This window comes from Lepidochelys olivacea (genome assembly GCF_965140295.1).
Source record: "Lepidochelys olivacea isolate rLepOli2 genome assembly, chromosome: 5".
Taxonomy (NCBI): Eukaryota; Metazoa; Chordata; order Testudines; family Cheloniidae; genus Lepidochelys; species Lepidochelys olivacea.
In genome coordinates, this window is record NC_140415.1 from 5,247,373 (window position 1) to 5,269,433 (window position 22,061).

A 22,061-nucleotide genomic window follows, 5' to 3' on the forward strand; every position below is an offset into this window, starting at 1 on the left:
AAACCTGTCATTAATAAGGATGTTGAACTAAACCGGCCCCAGGTGAGACCCCTGGGGCAGCGGGGCTCAGGTTGATGGGGGCCCACTCCTTAGTGTCAGAGCAGCCACCAACTCTTGCTCTGAGGCCACCAAAATTTTGTTGCGGGAATCCTTTATGCTACTGTCTATTAATACAGAAAGGGATTTATTCTTCAGCATCTCTTTACTGACAGGGCTGCTTCCTGCTGCAGAACATATCACAGACCACTCTACAAAAAGAAGAAATACAACTCAGATAGCAAGTCCGATTACATCATCTTCAGGATCCAGAAAGAGGAAGATACAGGCAACAGCACCCTGGTTTTGCAGTCAAACAATTATGTTTATGTGAACTGCTGCACTTATACTATCTAAGAAAAATTCATGAGTGTGATCAACCCTAGCTCTTCAGGGCATTAGCAAACCAACTGCCTACTGTTAGGAAGCAGTGTCCCTCCAAGGCAGACAATAGCAATATTGGCCATTATGGATTGCCTTTTTTTGTTAGTTTGTTTTTTAGACCTGCCCATAACAGACAAGGCCCCACCCTTTTCCTGAAGTACCTGATATTAGCCACTGTCAGAGATTGGATACCCGACTAGATGGATCCTGGTCTTGATCCTGTATGACAACGCCTATGTTCCAACAGTGGTACTCTGAGTGTAATTATGTCCATTATTTAAAGCACTGATCAAGTTTGTTCATTCAGAATCACATGAAAGAGAAATGGAAGAGACCTCTTGATGACCAGGTGTAGGATGTACATCAGCACTTCACCAAACTGACTCAGAATGGATCTGATTTAAATTCACGTAGAGAAAAACACATGAAACTATGAGAGACTGAAGGTGACAAACACACACAGAAATAGAAGCCTACCTAGACCAACCCCACAATGTCCTAGCATTGCTTGGACAAATGGCAATTTCGTACTCATGAGTGAGGAAAGGTGTAGGGGGAAGGAAACGCATATCCAGAAAATAAGCTGCTTCTAAATAAACAGGGGAAAAAAAACCCATCAGCTTCATATCCCATCCCAGAAGAAAGCAGAATTTCACTGTTGCATATGCTTCCTTAACCATCCCCAGAGCAGAGAATTATCTTGCCACAGTTCCATAATAAAGAAGAATAGCAGCACCTAGCTCGTTTACTGCCCTTTTCTTCAATAGGTGTCAAAATGCTTTACAAAGGAAGCAAGAATCATCATCCCCATATTACAGAAGAGGAAGCTGAAGCACAGAGGTGCAATGACTTGCCCAAGGTCATCCAGCAGGCCAGTGGCCGAGCCGAGAACAGAATCCAGTTCTCCCAAGTTCCAGCCCAGTGTTTGCACTGAGCATTTTATGAAAGTCTCCCAGCTTTAATCTCACACCGGTGCAGCTCAGTTTTATCTTCCCCTTCCACTCCTTGCTTCCAACTGAACACACTCAATTTTCCCCTCTTTTATGTTAAGCAAGCATTCATTGACAGTTTATTCTCCTAGCCTTTTGATATGAAACTACATTTTGTTAAAGGAACAGCAATTCATAAACTGGTCCACTGTCTTCATACAGGCTAGCAATTCTGCACTGATTTTTGCCTACATCACCTTCAGTTGCCCAGCAATACACAGCGCAAACTAGCCTCTCTCTCTGCACATTAACAGTTGAGGCTGCAGTTTCAAGACAGCAGCCACCACAGAAGTGCTTAGGGCAGACAATGCTATAACAAACCAAAGCTACTAGCTTTACAAGTAAGAGGAGTCTTAAGAAAAACATTAGCCTCTTTTTCTTCTGACCCAATTGCACCAGTCCCAATCCAGTTACAAAATGAAACTAAGACTAGAGTTAAACTATTGGTTGTGACGGACACATGACTGTCCAACAGCTGTGCCTATAGATATCTCCACTGGGAAAACCGACAGACAGCCAGGTCACATGCCTGAGTGCAGAGTGCACAGCTGATTGTCATTACTACAAGGGAGAAGTGAGGCAAACTAACCCTTGGACTTTCTTCTAGGAGACAGAAAGCTGTGAGGGAGAACATGACAAGTCGCTGAACACTAGATTCCCTCTCCCATCACCTAGGAACCATTCCTTCCCCATCATGTCTGAGCCAAGCCGGTTTACTTTAGAAAATAAATCCCGTGCTCCCTGGTGACAACAAAGTGTCGCATTTGTGTGTCAATAGTCTGGGTAAAAGACAGAAGAAGAATATGTATTACCGGGCTCCATGAAGGCATAAGAATGATCAATTGTCCTTGCTCCAAACTCCAAGGGTAACTAGGAGACAGCCAGTTCCCTTTGTAATATTACCCTGAATACTGCCCTGTTCACCGTCCTCAGTATTAAAATCACACGTCTTTTCATTAATGAAATGTTTCTCGAGAATGCATTTGAAGTCCTCCTTTGGACTGATACCACAATACAGCCAGCAGCTCCCGAAAGGAAATAAAATGTTCAGAACCTGTACACCGTGATGTGGAAGCTCAGTGCAAAGAAAAGGAAGTTACACAGCGAGGGTATGTCTACACTGCAAAAAAGAACCGGTGGCACCAGGTCTGGGCCCAGGTTAACTGACTTTGGCTCATGCCACAGAGCTAAAAACAACAGTGCAGATGTTTCCGCTCAGGCTGGAAGCCGGGCTCCAGCCCCGGCACCAGGTTCAAATCATGGGCTCCAGCCTCAGTCGGAACAGCTATGCCGTTATCTTTAGCCCCATAGCGCAAGCCCAAGTCAGCTCTCCAGACTTGCTACCGAGGGGTATTTTTTTTTGGCAGCACAGATGTACCCTGAGTGAAGGCAGCTCATCTAAGTGGAGAAGCAGCATCTCCATTGGTTACAATGGGGATAAGCACTTCTCAACTCTCCATGCAGCTCTTGTCTCACTGTGTGACCATGGGCAACTCACAACTATCTAAATATTTATACCGCAATGAGTGTGGGATCTGAGCACTCCCAGCTTCACAGTCTCGCACTACCTCCGTTTACCCTGTCTTTAAAATGGAGACAATATATCCCAGGGTCACAAGGCTACAGTCAGTACTATTTGTCAAGTTTGGGATCTTCAGATGGAAGATACTACATAAATTGGAAGTCTGTGCCCACATTAGACTTCTCAAGCTACCACTTTGCAGTATCACTTAGCTATGACTAAAGCAAAAATTAAGAGCAGTATAGTTATAAATTAACAGAAACCTCTGATCTCTTCTTTTCTGAGCATAAAAATCAGTTTAACTGCTCATAATCATCAGTGCCCGGGAACACAATAAATGTTTGAAATAACGATCAAGAAGGTAATCAACATGACAAGTGTCAACCCATTTCCTACACCCAAGGAGGAAGCTTTGGGGTACAGGATAGCTAAGTGAATTGGAGCCTCACCTGTCCGAGGACACAATTCAAATGTAGTGATTCACTTGTTCCCATCTGACAGTTTGGTGACTCATGTGAACAGATTGTTTCAGTCCAGTTCTAAGTACTGGAAGACTAGGAGGTCGCAAGCCTCAAAATAAAGAGACTGAATACAGAACACTTCAATCTCTCTGGTCACACTATTTCTGATCTAAAAGTGGCTATTCTTCAACAAAAAACCTTCCAAAGCAGACTCCAACGAGACTGCTGAATTGGAATTCATTTGCAAATTGGATACAATTAACTAAGGCTTGAATAGAGACTGGGAGTGGTTGAGTCATTACACAAAGTAAAACTATTTCCCCTTGTTTATTCCCCCCCCCCCCCACTGTTCCTCAGAGGTTCTCGTTAACTGCTGGAAATGGCCCACCTTGATTATCACTACAAAAGGTCCCCCCCCCCCCCCACTCTCCTGCTGGTAACAGCTCATCTTAAGTGATCACTCTCCTTACAGTGTGCATGATAAACACCCATTTTGTCATGTTCTGTGTGTATATAAATCTCCTCACTGTATTTTCCACTGAATGCATCCGATGAAGTGAGCTGTAGCTCACAAAAGCTCATGCTCAAATAAATTGCAAAAAGAAAAGGAGTACTTGTGGCACCTTAGCGACTAACCAATTTATTTGAGCATGAGCTTTCGTGAGCTACAGCTCACTTCATCAGATGCATACCGTGGAAACTGCAGCAGACTTTATATATACACAGAGAATATGAAAAAATACCTCCTCCCACCCCATTGTCCAGCTGGTAATAGCTTATCTAAAGTGATCATCAGGTGGGCCATTTCCAGCACAAATCCAGGTTTTCTCACCCTCCACCCCCCCACACACAAATTCACTCTCCTGCTGGTGATAGCCCATCCAAAAGACAACTCTTTACACAATGTGCATGGATAATAAAGTTGGGCCATTTCCTGCACAAATCCAGGTTCTCTCACCCCCTCACCCCCCTCCCAAAAACCACACACACAAACTCACTATCCTGCTGGTAATAGCTCATCCAAAGTGACTATTCTCCCTACAATGTGCATAATTAAGGTGGGCCATTTCCAGCACAAATCCAGGTTTTCTCACATCCCCCCCACCCCCATACACACACAAACTCACTCTCCTGCTGGTAATAGCTCATCCAAACTGACCACTCTCCAAGTTTAAATCCAAGTTAAACCAGAACATCTGGGGGGGGGGGGTAGGAAAAAACAAGAGGAAATAGGCTACCTTGCATAATGACTTAGCCACTCCCAGTCTCTATTTAAGCCTAAATTAATAGTATCCAATTTGCAAATGAATTCCAATTCAGCAGTTTCTCGCTGGAGTCTGGATTTGAAGTTTTTTTGTTTTAAGATAGCGACCTTCATGTCTGTGATTGCGTGACCAGAGAGATTGAAGTGTTCTCCGACTGGTTTATGAATGTTATAATTCTTGACATCTGATTTGTGTCCATTTATTCTTTTACGTAGAGACTGTCCAGTTTGACCAATGTACAAGGCAGAGGGGCATTGCTGGCACATGATGGCATATATCACATTGGTGGATGTGCAGGTATACGAGCCTCTGATAGTGTGGCTGATGTTATTAGGCCCTGTGATGGTGTCCCCTGAATAGATATGTGGGCACAATTGGCAACGGGCTTTGTTGCAAGGATAAGTACCTGGGTTAGTGGTTCTGTTGTGTGGTATGTGGTTGTTGGTGAGTACTTGCTTCAGGTTGCGGGGCTGTCTGTAGGCAAGGACTGGCCTGTCTCCCAAGATTTGTGAGAGTGTTGGGTCATCCTTTAGGATAGGTTGTAGATCCTTAATAATGCGTTGGAGGGGTTTTAGTTGGGGGCTGAAGGTGACGGCTAGTGGTGTTCTGTTATTTTCTTTGTTAGGCCTGTCCTGTAGTAGGTAACTTCTGGGAACTCTTCTGGCTCTATCAATCTGTTTCTTTACTTCTGCAGGTGGGTACTGTAGTTGTAAGAAAGCTTGACAGAGATCTTGTAGGGGTTTGTCTCTGTCTGAGGGGTTGGAGCAAATGCGGTTGTATCGCAGAGCTTGGCTGTAGACGATGGATCGTGTGGTGTGGTCAGGGTGAAAGCTGGAGGCATGCAGGTAGGAATAGCGGTCAGTAGGTTTCCGGTATAGGGTGGTGTTTATGTGACCATTGTTTATTAGCACTGTAGTGTCCAGGAAGTGGATCTCTTGTGTGGACTGGACCAGGCTGAGGTTGGTGGTGGGATGGAAATTGTTGAAATCATGGTGGAATTCCTCAAGGGCTTCTTTTCCATGGGTCCAGATGATGAAGATGTCATCAATATAGCGCAAGTAGAGTAGGGGCTTTAGGGGACAAGAGCTGAGGAAGCGTTGTTCTAAATCAGCCATAAAAATGTTGGCATACTGTGGGGCCATGCGGGTACCCATCGCAGTGCCGCTGATCTGAAGGTATACATTGTCCCCAAATGTAAAATAGTTATGGGTAAGGACAAAAAGTCACAAAGTTCAGCCACCAGGTTAGCCGTGACATTATCGGGGACAGTGTTCCTGACTGCTTGTAGTCCATCTTTGTGTGGAATGTTGGTGTAGAGGGCTTCTACATCCATAGTGGCCAGGATGGTGTTATCAGGAAGATCACCGATGGATTGAAGTTTCCTTAGGAAGTCAGTGGTGTCTCGAAGGTAGCTGGGAGTGCTGGTAGCATAGGGCCTGAGGAGGGAGTCTACATAGCCAGACAATCCTGCTGTCAGGGTGCCAATGCCTGAGATGATGGGGCGCCCAGGATTTCCAGGTTTATGGATCTTGGGTAGTAGATAGAATATCCCAGGTCGGGGTTCCAGGGGTGTGTCTGTGCGGATTTGATCTTGTGCTTTTTCAGGAAGTTTCTTGAGCAAATGCTGTAGTTGCTTTTGGTAACTCTCAGTGGGATCAGAGGGTAATGGCTTGTAGAAACTCGTGTTGGAGAGCTGCCGAGCAGCTTCTTGTTCATATTCCGACCTATTCATGATGACAACAGCACCTCCTTTGTCAGCCTTTTTGATTATGATGTCAGAGTTGTTTCTGAGGCTGTGGATGGCATTGTGTTCCGCACGGCTGAGGTTATGGGGCAAGTGATGCTGCTTTTCCACAATTTCAGCCCGTGCACGTCGGCGGAAGCACTCTATGTAGAAGTCCATAAGCTATTACCAGCTGGACAATGGGGTGGGAGGAGGTATTTTTTCATATTCTCTGTGTATATATAAAGTCTGCTGCAGTTTCCATGGCATGCATCTGATGAAGTGAGCTGTAGCTCACGAAAGCTCATGCTCAAATAAATTGGTTAGTCTCTAAGGTGCCACAAGTCCTCCTTTTCTTTTTGTGAATACAGTGAGTTGCTCTTGTCAGCTATTTCCTGGCCCATGACTGCTTTACAAAAGAACCATTGCAGACAAAGATAGTTCTGTGTCTACCTCCCTATTCTCATGATTCCGCAATTAACTCAGGACAAAAAACCTTTATAAAAATCTCTTTCCAGACACACACCTGCTAAGTCAGAAGAAAAAGAGCTTCACTCAGAAGAGTACGAGAGTCAGCCATTTAAATATAGCAATGTGATTACTTGTAAAAATGACCGTAGAACTGTAAATACAAAGAGCTTCCTATCTGTCAATAATGTTAATTAGTAACTCAAGTCCAGTCTTGTGAGGAGCTTACACCACAATGATATGCAAAAACCTGAAATATCATGGAGAGAAGCAAAACTTTAAGGACACAGCAACCACTGAGAAGGAACTGCCCTTTTTTGTATTACTATCATTCCCCCCCACCCTTTTTTTATTTTTAAACACTTCTTTTAATTGATGTTTCAATGAGGGATATATGGGAGGATTTAATTTTTTCCATGTTTAATTATACAGTAGAACCTCAGAGTTACGAACACAGAGTTACTAACTAACCAGTCAACCACACACCACATTTGGAACTGGAAGTACACAATCAGGCAGCAGCAGAGTCCAAAACAAACAAACAAACAAAGGAAATCCAGTGCAGTACTGTGTTAAATGTAAACTACTAAAAATAAAGGGAAAGCAGCATTTTTCTTCTGAATAGTACAGTTTCAAAGCAGTATTAAGTCAATGTTCAGTTGTAAACTTTTGAAAGATCAACCATAATGTTTTGTTCAGAGTTACGAACATTTCAGAGTTACGAACAACCTCCATTCCCGAGGCGTTCGTAATTGAGCTTCTACTGTATTTTTGTTTAGTAATGATGAATAATAGTAATGTCTATTTCTTATATAGCACTTTACATCAGTAGATCTCAATGCACTTCACAGTCTTTAATGTATTTATGCTCCCAACACCGCTGTGAGGTAGGGAAGCATTATTATGCCCATTTTACAGATCGGGAACTGAAGCACAAAGAGGCTAGATGATTTGCCCAGGGCACACAGGAAGTCCACAGCAGAGCAGGGAATAGGATGTGGGAGACCCAGGTTCAAAGTCAGTGCTCTAATGCTTAATTAGAAACTAAGATGCCAGATACTCTTTTTCCTAGGTTGCATAGAGCACAGCACAATTGGATCCATTTCCCACACACTTAACTCAATGTGTTCCATTAAAGGTAATTTTCCCATTCTTACAAATTCCCATCTCTACTAAACTGTATAACTAGAAGTACTATACTTCCATTTCAGCTTGTCTTTGTACAGAAATATAATGTAGTGCATGAAAACAAAATTGATGATATCCAGGTAGCACGCAGTTGTTCTGCAAGAGTGAATGGAAACCTAAATCCCAAGTCATATATAGGATTCTTTTACATGGTGCTTAACAAGAAGTCTAAGATTTTATGAAGATATTTTTATTTTAGGGAGTTTATTGTTGATGAAACATACCAAACTGAAAGCCTAAGAATCCTGTCCTCTATCCTTAGAACAGGTGTAACATAGGCACTGTCATGCCAATATGCCTCCACATCTAGAAGTATCACTTCCTCAGACAGGACTGGAAGGAAGAAGGTTAAGGCCATCACTACACTACAAAATTAAGTCAATCTAACTTATGTCAGCATACAGTAATGACATCATTTGTGCATGTCTACACTTTGCTCCATGCGTCAGTGTGCATCCTCACCAGGATCGCTCGTATCGATTGTATTGTCAGGGTGGGGCATTGTGGGATGACTCGTGAAAGCCAGTAACAGTCGACATAAGCAACACAGTGTCTACACTGACACTCCGTTGACCTAACAACATCGACCCTGACTCTACGTCACTCGAGGAGGCAGCGTTATTAAGCAGGCGTAGCTGGGCAGTTACGTCGGTAGGAGCAAAATTTAAGTATAGACACTTCCATAGTTAGGTTGACGTAAACTGCCTTGCAATGAACTAACTTTGTAGAGCAGACCAGACCCAAGACTTCATAGCCATTTTGAACTGTGGCCTCTTGAGGTTATCAATAAGTGGGGCCAACTGTAGAAATGCTTTTTGTGTGTGTACATCTGTTCATTCAGACTGGACTTAACCAAACTGACTTCACACAGGCTACCAGACAGCCATTCTATGGGAAGACAAAGTGGGTGAGGTAATAATATCTTTTATTGGACCTACTTCTGTTGGTGAGAGAGACAAGCTTTTGAGCTACACAGATCTCTTCTTCAGAGACTTGAGGAAGAGCACTGTTCAGCTTAAAAGCTTGTGTCTGTCACCAACAGAAATTGGTCCAATAAAAGATATTATTACCTCACCCACCTTGTCTCTCTAATATCCTGGGACCAATATGGTTACAGCACAGCAAACATCATATGGAATAAATTCAGGTGCCTATAAACATAGGTTGGACTTTAACTAGCAGTTAAAAGCTCCTGATCCCATTACCAGCCTCTGAACTACCCAGTACCACCAGCCAAATAGCTTTTTAAGTGCAGTGCACGTTCAGCCTGTTTTCTAGCAGCAGAAGCAGTGACGACTTCAGGGGTGCAATTCATGTCCTCCTAAGCTATTGATCTTCCCAGTTAAACTATTACTCCTATGATGTCAGAATGGCTGATAAGACAGCTAAAAATATAATGCATTAGTCATCAATTTCTGTTCTAACCCTAATCATAAGGTAGCGGATGCAACACAGCATTTCAAGACTCCTGTAGTTTATAAAAAGAAAAGGAGGACTTGTGGCACTTTAGAGACTAGCCAATTTATTTGAGCATAAGCTTTCGTGAGCTACAGCTCAAGCTTCATCGGATGCATACTGTGGAAAATACAGAAGATGTTTTTATACACACAGACCATGAAAAAATGGGTGTTTATCACTACAAAGGGTTTTTTCTCTCCTCCCACCCCGCTCTCCTGTTGGTAATAGCTTATCTAAAGTGATGACTCTCCTTACAATGTGTATGATAATCAAGGTGGGCCATTTCCAGCACAAATCCAGGGTTTAACAAACACGTCTGAGGAACAGTGGGGGGGGGGGGGGAGAGGAATAAACAAGGGGAAATAGGTTACTTTTTACAATGAATCAACCATTCCCAGTCTCTATTCAAGCCTAAGTTAATTGTATCCAATTTGCAAATGAATTCCAATTCAGCAGTCTCTCGTTGGAGTCTGTTTTCAAAGTTTTTTTGTTGAAGGATAGTCACTTTGAGATCAGAAATCGAGTGACCAGAGAGACTGAAGTGTTCTCTGACTGGTTTATGAATGTTATAATTCTTGACATCTGATTTGTGTCCATTTATTCTTTTACGTAGAGACTGTCCAGTTTGGCCAATGGACATGGCAGAGGGGCATTGCTGGCACATGATGGCATATATCACATTGGTAGATGTGCAGGTGAACGAGCCTCTGATAGTGTGGCTGATGTTATTAGGCCCTGTGATGGTGTCCCCTGAATAGATATGTGGGCACAGTTGGCAACGGGCTTTGTTGCAAGGATAGGTTCCTGGATAGTGGTTCTGTTGTGTGGTTGTTGGTGAGTATTCGCTTCAGGTTGGGGGCTGTCTGTAGGCAAGGACTGGCCTGTCTCCCAAGATTTGTGAGAGTGTTGGGTCGTCCTTCAGGATAGGTTGTAGATCCTTGATAATGCGTTGGAGGGGTTTTAGTTGGGGGCTGAAGGTGGCGGCTAGTGGCGTTCTTTTATTTTCTTTGTTAGGCCTGTCCTGTAGTAAGGGACTTCTGGGAACTCTTCTGGCTCTATCAGTCTGTTTCTTCACTTCCGCAGGTGGGTATTTTAGTTGTAAGAAGTTGTCTCCATCTGAGGGATTGGAGCAAATGCGGTTGTATCGCAGAGCCTGGCTGTAGACAATGTATCATGTGGTGTGGTCAGGGTGAAACCTGGAGGCATGTAGGTAGGAATAGCGGTCAGTAGGTTTCCGGTATAGGGTGGGGTTTATGTGACCATCATTTATTAGCATTGTAGTGTCCAGGAAGTGGATCTCTTGTGTGGACTGGACCAGGCTGAGGTTGATGGTGGGATGTAGTTTATACCACAAGTTTAAGGATCCTGAATAAAGCCTGCAGCTTCTTTAAGGAAAACAGCAGAATCAACTCAAATTACAGAGTGTAAAGGCAGTCCTTTTAAAACTCACATACCCTATTTTCCATGAACTTTCTCAGATAATCTAGCATTTATTGAAATACCCAACAGAAGCAAAGATCTAGAACAACTCAAATGTGATCTCTCCTACTTTAAAAAGGCAAAAACCAACCAACACTGGCTTTTCTGAACAGACCCCCTTGTCTCAAGAATGCATCAACTGCAACTGGTCATTAAGGATACTGAATTTAGGCACTTACTCAAATACTACACACTCAAACACTGCATACTCAGACCATATCAAAGGACCTTGGCACTAAGCAATGCAACAACATACCAGAGAGGATTAGCCACCTCGGTGATTAACATGGAGGTACTGAGTGCTCAATTTTGTATCAATCAACTGCAATCCCAGAGGTAGATACAGAGCACGCTCCATAAAACTAATGGTTTCTCCTTCCTAGGGCATCAGGGGTAGGTAAATATAAAGCAGAGGGACAAGAACCCAAACAATTCTGTCATGACACAGAGAAGCTCTTGTAAAGCAAAACAGCTCTTTTACTGCTCTCAAATAATCTCCCTCTTTTCCTACATATCTCTCTGTAAATACATTTCTCACAGAGCTTTAATATTATAGCCCCTCCAGAAATTCTCTAACACATCACACATACTGGGTTGAATTGTTCTGTCTTGTGTCTTAACAAGAATAAGATCTTTAGGGCAGGGACCCTGTCAAACAGTAGCCAATGGTTAAAGCCATTGAAACTCATTTGAAGAGGTCATAAGACAGGGATTGTTTACCTAACAAATGATGAAAAAAGGAGGACATGATAAAAGTATATAAATAATGAATGGACAAGAAAAGGAAATTTGCGAGGCTCTGTTCTCCTTGTCTCATAACTAGGTTTGGCAGAATTTGATTTTTATAATAGTTGCAGGAAACTATGCGGGAAAACAGAGAATGGAGTGGGTTGCACAAAAATGTAACGACAGTAGATGCTGAGATCCAAAAAGTTAAAACTTTATAACTATTAAAACCCAAAGGTCAACATCACAGGTCAAAACATACAAGCTCAATATGCTTAAATCAAACTCTATTAAGTTCTCAAGCAACATTTTTCTTAGAATTTACAGATAAAGTCTGATTGTCAATAAAAATATTTTCCATTAGTTTATGTACATACAGACAAATTGATGTTTACCAATAATTACCAGTAAAAATCTAATCCTGGCGAGGCTACTCATAGCACAAAGGAACAATCAATTAAATTTAAAAGGTGAGGAATTTAAACCTGATAAAAGGAAATACTATTTTGCAAAACATGTTTTTTTCCCCACATGTATTTAAGTAACTCTGGAACTCACTGCCACAGGAAGTTGTTGAGGCCAAGAGCTTAAGATTTGAAAGAGAACTGGATATTATAGGAATATCAAGATTAATGATAAATTTTGTGAAAGAGATATTAACCTCACGCTTCAGAATTTAAAGGTGTACTTGTGGCACCTTAGAGACTAACAAATTTATTTGAGCATAAGCTTTCGTGAGCTACAGCTCACTTCATCGGATGCATGCAGTAGAAAATACAGTGGGGAGATTTTATATACACAGAGAACATGAAACAATGGGTGTTACCATACACACCATAACAAGAGTGATATGGTAAGGTGAGCTATTACTAGCAAAGGGGGGCAGGGAGGAGGAAAAAAAAAAACTTTTGTAGTGATAATCAAGGTGGGCCATTTCCAGCAGTTGACAAGAATGTCTGAGGAACAGTAGGGGGGGAAATAAACATGGGGAAATAGTTTTACTTTGTGTAATGACACATCCACTCCCAGTCTTTATTCAAGCCTAAGTTAATTGTGTCCAGTTTGCAAATTAATTCCAATTCAGCAGTCTCTCGTTGGAGTCTGTTTTCGAAGTTTTTTTGTTGAAGAATTGCCACTTTTAGGTCTGTAATCGAGTGACCAGAGAGACTGAAATGTTCGCCGACTGGTTTTTGAATGTTATAATTCTTGATGTCTGATTTGTGTCCATTTATTCTTTTACGTAGAGACTGTCCAGTTTGGCCAATGGACATGGCAGAGGGGCATTGCTGGCACATGATGGCATATATCACATTGGTAGATGCGCAGGTGAATGAGCCTCTGATAGTGTGGCTGAGGTGATTAGGCCCTATGATGGAGTCCCCTGAATAGATATGTGGGCACAGTTGGCAAGGATAGGTTCCTGGGTTAGTGTTTTTGTTGTGTGGTTGCTGGTGAATATTTGTTTCAGGTTGGGGGGCTGTCTCTAAGCAAGGACTGGCCTGTCTCCCAAGATCTGTGAGAGTGATGGGTCGTCCTTCAGGATAAGTTGTAGATCCTTGATGATGCACTAGACAGCTTTTAGTTGGGGGCTGAAGGTGATGGCTAGTGGCGTTCTTTTATTTTCTTTGTTGGGCCTGTCCTGTAGTAGGTATTATTATAAGGTGGGCGCAAAACTGGTTGTAAAACCCTTCCTAGAGTGTAATCATCAGCGGTTCACAGTCATGCTGGAAGGGCATAACGAGTGGGGTCCGGTTCTGTTCAATATCTTCAGCAATGATTTAGATAATGCCATAGACAGTACACTTATCAAGTTTGCAGATGATAACAAGCTGGGAGGGGTTGTAAGTGCTTTGCAGGATAGCATTAAAATTCAAAAAGATCTGGACAAACTGGAGAAATGGTCTGAATAGGATGAAATTCAATAAGGACAAATGCAAAGTACTCCATTTAGGAAGGAACAATCAGTTGCAAACATACAAAAGGGGAAATTACTGCTTAGGAAGCAGTACTGCGGAAAGGGATCTGAGGGTCACAGTGGACCACAAGCTAAATATGTGTCAACAGTGTAATGCTGTTGCAAAAAAAGCAAACATCATTCTGGGGTAATCAGCAGGAGTGTTGTAAGCAAAACACGAGAAATCATTCTTCTGCTCTACTCTGCGCTGATTAGGTCTCGTCTGGAGTTTTGTGTCCAGTTCTGGGCACCACATTTCAGGAAGGATGTGGACAAACTGGAGACAGTCCAGAGAAGAGTGACAAAAAATGATTAAAGGTCTAGAAAACATGACCTATGAGGGAAGATTGAAAAAACTGGGTTTGTTTAGTCTGGAAAAGAGAAGACTGGGAGGGGACATAAGAGTTTTCAAGAATGTAAAAGATTGTTACAAGGAGGAGGAAGGAAAAATTGTTCTCCTTAACCTCTGAGGATAGCACGAGAAGCAATGGGCTTAAATTGCAGCAAGGGAGGTTTAGGTTGGACATTAGGAAAAACTTACCTTACCTGACCACTCTTGTTACAGTGTGTATGGTAACACCCATTGTTTCATGTTCTCTGTGTATATACAATCTCCCCACTGTATTTTCTACTGCATGCATCCAATGAACTGAGCTGTAGCTCACGAAAGCTTATGCTCAAATAAATTTGTTAGTCTGTAAGGTGTCACAAGTACTCCTTTTCTCTTTGCGGATACAGACTAACACGGCTGCTACTCTGAAACCTTTAGAATTTAAGTCATTCTCTAACCGTTACAGATCGGAATGAGACCTATTGTGGGGGCAGATCACTTCATCTGCCTATTGTCGGGTTCTTGCACCTGACATCACCTGGTGGACAGGATACTAGACTAGAGGGATTTGGATCTTGTCCAGTATGGTAATTCCTATGTTCCCAGCTACAAACTCCATCTCTTAGATTAAAAGCAAGCCCTTTCAGCACCGTATCTTGGATGATTATGACTAGAGCTGGGCAGAAAACAGTTTTCCCATCCCATGAAGATTTTGAGATTTCAATTTTTTCCCCTGCTCCTCCTTGGAACAAAACAGAAACATTTCTCCACAAAAAAAGAGACCAACCTCAGAACAGCTAACGGCCTGGAGGTTGGGGCACTTCTCTGGGATGTGGGAAACCGAGGGTCAAGTCCCCACTCTGCCATTCTTCTGTATATCCCAGATGAGTCTCAATCCCACTTTGTTTCAATAAATATACATCGGAGTAGGAGCTTGAACCCAGGTTTCCCACATCCCAGGTAAGTATCCTAACCACTGGTCTATTATCTATTCTTCATTTTCTCACTCTCGATTTGACCAGAAATTCCACTGTGGACTTAAGAAACTTTTTGCACCAAAACTTTTGTTGAAACTAGTACATTCCCACAAAAAGTTCTGGTTTTGATGAATTGGTGGTTTTTTATGGAAAACTATTCCCAACAAGCTCTAATTATGTCTTCTTCCACAAGGTCTTTAAAGGTACAATCACAGTTTCTAAAAATCCAGTAAGATTTGTCTACCCCTCCAGCTACAAGATCAGTCTTCTTTTAAGGTACTCAAACTTTTTTCCTTAACAATATGCAATTTAAATTAAAACCATTTTAAAAAAATGAAAGATCAAATTTAATTTAATCTTATATTAAAAGGAAAACTGACAGATTACTTCTTTATCTGTGTTAGTAACATTGCCTGAAATTTCTGGGGGGGAAAAACCCTAATTTAATTTTCTCCTTTATGTTTATTTTTTGTGTTTCACTGAGTTCAGATGCTATTAAGTCTGGAAACTTTCACTTTTGTTTCTAGTCACTTTCACTTTATGACATATGAATCAGAACAATGCTGATTACAAATATCACAAAGGAATGTTTACATCCAAACAAAAAACAATACCATTAGAATTTTAAAACCCTTCCAAATGTTTATATTAATTAGACATCTTTTAATCAAATCCTCAACTTTGGGATTCCTGACAGAGTTTTTACTTTTGGCAACATTCACCTGTTAGTTATGAAATACAGCACAAGAGAAATGACATTTAAACTTCAGGAACAATTTTTATACCCAATCCAGGACTGAGAGTCAGGAGAACTGGGTTTTGTGACTCTGTTTGTCAGACTTCCTGCGAAAGTGTGAGCAAGACACTTAACTTCTGTGTCCGTTTACCCTCTGTACCACAGAGGCATTACCTATCATGTGGGATGATTTTCGCAAGGTTTAGTTAGCAGACATAAAGGCTCTGTGATCCTCACTTGGGAGACCTATAGAACTAAACGTATTTAGTTGTGTGTTTACTTATCATTTGTATGATGTAACAATTTTTCATAAATGAGTGCACCACATGGTACTTTCAAAAGCGGTTTCCAGACATCTTAAAACTTAAGATCTGAAACGGAAGACAACATTTAAATACAGATCACCCCACTCTCACCAACACCTCCTATTCAACTCCTTCCAAATGGGAAAAATTCCCATCAAAATCCTTAGAGCTAACACCTTATCCTCCTTCCAATCCCTCCATAAGATTCATCTCTGCCATGATGCCTAGAGACCGTTACCATCTGAAAACGGCTAAGCCATGGACAAGCCAGGTATACTGCCTATTTTGGAACACACTGTTTTAATGTTGCTTGTTCTCTATCACCCTATTTGTCTGTTCCATTCACCTGCTATGGTTTGTTACAACCTCGAGTGTGAGCTCACTGGGACACAGATTGCCATTTAGGTGCTTCGTCCGGGCCAGCTAACCCAATTGCTCTAATAACCATAAACATTTGAAAGGTGGCAGTCAGCACCTAGGTGTCATTCATCAATTCACAGCTGAACATCAGAGGGAGACAGTACTGTTTTCGTGCTTAGAGTGCAGCCTTCTTTAAGTGGCTCAATGACCAGGCAGAGTACCGAAATCCTGTGCCTAGGAAAGTGACTCACACTGTGTGAAGCAAGACTGTGATAAAAAAGGGTAAGAGTTAGCACTGGGAGAGGCCAGCAGATCAACAAGGTGAGTCCCTGCCTGCAGCCCGCCCTGGAAGACCAGAGCAGAGAAAATGGCAGCAAGCTTGAAAACAAAGGCGCGGAAGTGGAGACGGGTACCCCCAGCCATGCACAGCTGGAAAGTGTGGTAGACATTGAGAGCCAAAGGTGTGCTTTCGACAAGGGAGGAAGAAATAAATCCCTCAGTTCCCCAGGAGAGGAACGTCAGAGCCCTCACTGTCTGCCAAGAGAGTAGTGAGTCTCCAGGCAGTATGGGGGGAGAGAAATAGGAGGATGTGTGTATAACCCCTACTAAAGCCATGAAGGGGCTGCACCTGGTATAGATAGGTATGTGTAGTAAGGAAAAATAAAAGAGGTTCCCCACATACTATAGGGGGCAGGGGAGAACCTGGGCTGTATGGGAGGGCTAACAAGACCCTGCTCAAGATAGGGAGGAGAAGGCATCAGCGTGCAGGGGAAGCAGGAGAATGAGAGACCTTGCACTCTACATATAGGGGAGACATGGGGTGCGTGAGGAGAGTGGAGAGTAACAGAAGCTCTCCACTGAGGATCGGGGGCCGGGAGGGTGATCTGGTGGCACAGAGGCTCCCTGCTCAGGATCTCGAGCAGGGGAGTGGGGCGGGCTGGGGGCAACAGAGGCTCCCCGCTCAGGATCAGAGGGGGGCGGGGGGGAGGGAGGATGGACGGATGGAGGCTCCCCGCTCAGGATGGGGGGGGGACGAGGGGGAGGGAGGACGGACGGAGGCTCCCCGCTCAGGATCGGGGCGGGGGGGAGGACGGACGGAGGGAGGCTCCCCGCTCAGGATCGGGGCGGGGGGGAGGGGGGATGGAGGACGGACGGAGGCTCCCCGCTCAGGATCGGGGGGGGGGGCGGGGGGGAGGGAGGACGGACGGAGGCTCCCCGCTCAGGATCGGGGGGGGGGCGGGGGGGAGGGAGGACGGACGGAGGCTCCCCGCTCAGGATCGGGGGGGGGGCGGGGGGGAGGGAGGACGGACGGAGGCTCCCCGCTCAGGATCGGGGGGGGGGGCGGGGGGGAGGGAGGACGGACGGAGGCTCCCCGCTCAGGATCGGGGGGGGGCGGGGGGGAGGGAGGAAGGACGGACGGAGGCTCCCCGCTCAGGATCGGGGGGGGGGGCGGGGGGGAGGGAGGAAGGACGGACGGAGGCTCCCCGCTCAGGATCGGGGGGGGGCGGGGGGGAGGGAGGACGGACGGAGGCTCCCCGCTCAGGATCGGGGGGGGGGGGGCGGGGGGGAGGGAGGACGGACGGAGGCTCCCCGCTCAGGATCGGGGGGGGGGCGGGGGGGAGGGAGGACGGACGGAGGCTCCCCGCTCAGGATCGGGGGGGGGGGCGGGGGGGAGGGAGGACGGACGGAGGCTCCCCGCTCAGGATCGGGGGGGGGGGCGGGGGGAGGGAGGACGGACGGAGGCTCCCCGCTCAGGATCGGGGGGGGGGCGGGGGGGAGGGAGGACGGACGGAGGCTCCCCGCTCAGGATCGGGGGGGGGCGGGGGGGAGGGAGGACGGACGGAGGCTCCCCGCTCAGGATCGGGGGGGGGGCGGGGGGGAGGGAGGACGGACGGAGGCTCCCCGCTCAGGATCGGGGGGGGGGGCGGGGGGGAGGGAGGACGGACGGAGGCTCCCCGCTCAGGATCGGGGGGGGGGGCGGGGGGGAGGGAGGACGGACGGAGGCTCCCCGCTCAGGATCGGGGGGGGGGCGGGGGGGAGGGAGGACGGACGGAGGCTCCCCGCTCAGGATCGGGGGGGGGCGGGGGGGAGGGAGGACGGACGGAGGCTCCCCGCTCAGGATCGGGGGGGGCGGGGGGGAGGGAGGACGGACGGAAGCTCCCCGCTCAGGATCGGGGGGGGCGGGGGGGAGGGAGGACGGACGGAGGCTCCCCGCTCAGGATCGGGGGGGGGCGGGGGGACGGACGGAGGCTCCCCGCTCAGGATCGGGGGGGGGCGGGGGGGGGACGGACGGAGGCTCCCCGCTCAGGATCGGGGGGGGGCGGGGGGGGGACGGACGGAGGCTCCCCGCTCAGGATCGGGGGGGGGCGGGGGGGGGACGGACGGAGGCTCCCCGCTCAGGATCGGGGGGGGGCGGGGGGGGGACGGACGGAGGCTCCCCGCTCAGGATCGGGGGGGGGCGGGGGGGGGACGGACGGAGGCTCCCCGCTCAGGATCAGGGGGGGGGAGGACGGACGGAGGCTCCCCGCTCAGGATCGGGGGGGGGAGGACGGACGGAGGCTCCCCGCTCAGGATCGGGGCGGGGGGGAGGGAGGACGGACGGAGGCTCCCCGCTCAGGATCGGGGGGGGGGGAGGACGGACGGAGGCTCCCCGCTCAGGATCGGGGGGGGGGGAGGACGGACGGAGGCTCCCCGCTCAGGATCGGGGCGGGGGGGAGGGAGGACGGACGGAGGCTCCCCGCTCAGGATCGGGGGGGGCAGGGGGGAAGGAGGGGGGAGGGAGGCTCCCCGCGCAGGATCGGGGGGGGCGGAACTTCCCGGGGCCCGCACTCACCTGAGCGGCGGCCCCGGTCCCGCTGACGGCTCCGGTTGTCGCTCTCGGCCTCGCCCCTCCCCTAGGAAGCCCGAGCGGCGTCTCCACCTCCAGAGCCGCGACGGGGTGACGCCATCTTGTGCCGCTGACCTCACAGCTCCCCTACCGACCCCCTCGGCGACGAGCTGCGTGCCTACGCCAGACGCCTGACCGCGCCGGCCAATCGGAGGAGGGGACGCGCGCTGACATCTGCCCTCTCGACTAGTGGTGGGAAGATGGCGAGGTGGGGGCGGGGCTTGGATTTGGCTCCACCCCCAGGGCGAGGGCCAAGGGCGGGGCGGGGCGCGGGTGGCTGGGCGCCGCTGAGGTGGGAGGCACGTGTCTTCCCCGCCCCCCCACCCGGAGCGGGAGCCGCTGTTGGCCCCTCCCATTAGCTGCATCCCAACCCCCTCCTGAGGAGGGAGTCCCCCTGTGTCCCTGCCGTGTGGAGCGGGTGTGAGCCCTCCCCCCTCACCAGCATGGGATCATGGGGGGAGGGGTCAGCCCTCCCACCCCACCAGCATGGGATCATGGGGGGAGGGGTCAGCCCTCCCACCCCACCAGCATGGGATCATGGGGGGAGGGGTCAGCCCTCCCACCCCACCAGCATGGGAACATGGGGGGGGGGGCATTGCGGGCCAGTGCATGGTGCCCTCAGCCGGGACTCTGCACCCTGGACTCCTGGTCCCAGCTCTGCCACTGGCCTGCTTGGGTAAGCCACCTGCCCGCTGTGTGCCTCAGTTTCCCCTTCTGTAAATCAGAGCTGATGATACTGACCCCTCTGGAGCTGCCTCGAGATCCAACACTGAAAAAGGGCTATGGGCAGAGCTAGGGGTTAGTGCCCCACCCTGTGGCAGGAGGAAGGGGTGCCTCAGGTGCCTCTTTCTGGGTCGAAGGTACAGCCCCCCATTACCACAGTATCTGAGCACCTCTCAGGCTGTATGGTTTCAGAGTAACAGCCGTGTTAGTCTGTATCTGCAAAAAGAACAGGAGTACTTGTGGCACGTTAGAGACTAACCCATTTATTTGAGCGTAAGCTTTTGTGAGCCAACAGCAGCTGTAGCTCACGAAAGCTCATGCTCAAATAAATTGGTTAGTCTCTAAGGTGCCACAAGTCCTCCTTTTCTTTTTGCGAATACAGACTAACACGGCTGCTACTCTGAAACCTATTTATTTGAACATAAGTTTTTGTGGGCCCAAATAAATGTGTTAGTCTCTAAAGTGCCACCAGTCCTCCTGTTCATAGGATCTCAGGAGATCATTGAGTCCAACCCCTGCTCAAAGCAGGACCAATCTCCAATTTTTGCCCCAGCTCCCTAAATGGCCTCCTCAAAATTGAACTCATAACCCTGGGTTTAGCAGGCCAATGCTCAAACCACTGAGCTATCCCTCCCCCCTCTTCTTTTTTCTCAGTCGGTAACATGTTTATCCTCCCTACTCCCCTGGATAGTAGATCCCCATTGCACAGGTGGGGCACTGAGGCAAAGAAACTAAGCAATTTATACACCGTCCTCAGAGCAATATTTCTGAAACAAAACTGTAGAATAGAAACTGGGAGATCTTTCAGGATACCCTATATTTAGGGAAGCGCATATTCATTTTGATAACATTCATTTTGCCCCCTAAGGACAAGGGTTCTCCATAGGCCCAAAACTCTCACTACTTAGACCAAAATGGGCTCTAAATTAATGTTGACCAGATTCTTACAAAAAGTCCGTGGAAGAGCAAGGAATCAAACTCAGGTCTCTCGCTAGCGCCTCAATCACTAGACAATCCTTCCTTTGCGCGGGGCGGGATAATTCTCCACTTCCTACTCTTAGGTATTTCTGTCTGTCTGTTTACAATGGAAATTGGCTTCCTTGTCACTTTTGGCTTCCTCCTGCACCCTTCTGCCCAAGTCTTCTCTTTTTATAAGACCCAAAAAAAAAAAAAAAACCCTGTCTTTTAAATCAAGAAAAGAATATATTCTCTGACTTCACGTGACTCTAGACAGCAGAAGGTTTCAAGAGCTCAGGAATTGTCCTCTTTGCAGTCTGCTTGAACAGGACCCATCTCTGCCTTCTCTATTCTGTGCAATGTCACTTTCAAAGTTGCCGTACGGAAAGGCCTAAGATTCTGGAGACCGGTCTGACAGCATAAGAAATCCCACACAAGGCTGAGGCTTGGTGATACACAGGTCTCACAAGCCTGGTTAGGTGGTACAAAGGTCTGTGTTCATCATCCATTCAAAAGAGACATTTAGAAAATTGTGTTTCTGTTGTTTAATACTCTAATTTTCATCTTCATAAGTAACATAGGGAAAAACATATAAGCTCATACATTTCAGGTATTAGTGCAATATAACCAATACAAAATATTCCACATATCCTTTCAATACCTTAGAACAAGAGGACTTACCAATAAGATGGAGTTGGTCAAAAGCATCACTAAGGCCCTGATCCTGCAGTGAGCTCTATACATAGGACCTCTGATTTTAGCAGGGCTCTGTCCTGGTACAGGTTCTATGCACATAGAATTTGGGCCAAAGTATTGCAAGCTTGAGTGGGTGCAGATGTATGCAGTATTATTGTAGCCATGTCAGTCTCATGATATTAGAGAGACAAGCGATAACACATATTGGATCTGAATTGTGAGTGAAGGAAGAAGTGGTGGGGTGTAATGTCTATAGACACATTCTCCAACAAGAAATCAGTCAGATACTTTAAGTAGATGTTATGACTAACAGTAATGCTTCCATAGGTTAGCTAGCTATACAGGGATATGTGTAGAATGAAGAATGTGTATCTGCCTCTGAAGGCAGACGATCTACCAATATACCCCTCATACCACATAGGCACAATAATGTCAA

General features: G+C 46.8%; 1 protein-coding gene across 3 annotated transcripts in view; it reads right to left on the reverse strand.

Moving 5' to 3' along the window:
• The window catches only part of UBAP1 (ubiquitin associated protein 1), a 55,405-nt gene extending 36,018 nt beyond the window's left edge, over nucleotides 1–19,387 (reverse strand). For 2 of the 3 annotated variants that reach the window (XM_084629144.1, XM_084629145.1), the window contains exon 1: nucleotides 19,196–19,387. The gene's annotated coding sequence lies outside the window, so the exon portion shown is untranslated. The remainder of the gene's footprint in view (nucleotides 1–19,195) is intronic. The other variant, XM_084629143.1, reaches the window with a different exon arrangement.
• Nucleotides 19,388–22,061: the final 2,674 nt, after the last annotated feature.